Source organism: Olea europaea, unplaced genomic scaffold, assembly GCF_002742605.1.
Source record: "Olea europaea var. sylvestris unplaced genomic scaffold, O_europaea_v1 scaffold3345, whole genome shotgun sequence".
Taxonomy (NCBI): Eukaryota; Viridiplantae; Streptophyta; class Magnoliopsida; order Lamiales; family Oleaceae; genus Olea; species Olea europaea.
The window spans coordinates 21,242-22,788 of NW_019252423.1; positions in this window are offsets into that span (position 1 = coordinate 21,242).

The window sequence follows — 1,547 nt, forward strand, 5'->3', positions numbered from 1 at the left end:
ATTCAAAAAATGTTGCAAAAATCTTATTCGCAACGCTCAAAAGATGCTACAAAAGCGTTATTAAGAACGCTAAAAAAATATTTCAAAAATTTTACTAGCAATGTTCAAAAAATATTGTAAAAAGGTTATTCCCAACATTCAAAAAACGCTGCTGTATCCTTCTACTCTATCGCAAAATTGAGATTTGCAATATACGTTCGAACGTTGCAAAAGACCTTTGGCAGCGTTTTTGAACATTGCAAAAGCCTATTTTTGTTGTAGTGCAGGCACATGGTATCATCTGGCATGTAAGAGTTGTTAGTTTCATGGATAGGAACGGACCCAAGCATTCTCATTTTTGGGGTCAAAATTAAAAGACAAGTTTTTAAGACAACATAATATTAATGAAAATAAATCAATATACTATTACAATTTATGCATTTTCATACTTTAAAATGTTATATAATTGCATCATTACATATAATGATATTTGCATACATGATACAATATTCAACTACTGGTAACAACACGGAATTATTTCAATCTTTTCATATTTCACATTGAATCTTCGTCTTACTTCTATACAAAATTGACAAATGTATTTAGGAATTATTTCCCAACTTTTTGCAGGTTTACTTATGACTTTTATAGTTATAAATTTGTTTATACAATACATTAACATTTTTCGAGCAAACCATATTACTACCACAAACTTATTACAATATTAATCATCTAAATAATACATTCACATGCTTTTAACTAGAGATGTCAATTGGCTTGACCTCAACCTTTTTCTATTCCTCTTCAGGCACAATGACATTGAGCACTAATAATATTATATGAACTCAAATATAATATTAGAGTTTAACTACTTGTACACTCTTTGTGTACATTAAATTTGACATTCTAAGATGTGTCAAAATTTGTATGATTGATTGTTTAATGTATTGTTAAAATCATTGTATAAAAAGCTATCAACTTATAAAAACGGCAAACTTAATGTAACTATAGCAAAAATGATAATATTATAAGTACTAATAATCTTACTCCACAAACATACACTACTACGTCCTTGATGAGTGCTCCGTACTGCTCATAATTATGCCACTCAATTCATTATTTTGTTATCCTTTAGAGTGTTTTAGAGAGTTTTAATGTGTGTTTTGCTGTTGTGGTATAGGTTGATGAGATTGAAAGAAATAAGTAAAAGTTGGCAAATTGGAGAAAATGGGTTAATTATAAGAGATCCAAAGTTTGAGGACTAAAGTACAAATAATCAAAAGTTGTGTTAAACTTCATGATAAAGATTCAAGAGTGCTCGAAGTCAATTGGATAAAAAAAAGACGCAAAAGGATGAAATATAATAAATGTATGATCACACATCAATTCTCAACCGAAAAAAGTTATGCACTGATTTTCAAGCTCTTATTGAGACCCATTTTTGATATAGCAAATGATCGAATTTGAAAATTATATATGAGGCAAAGTTGTATCCCTTTGATTTAGCTTTCCAATGTATCATGAATCGTCTTAATCGAATATTGAAAGAAAACGTTATGATAAAAATA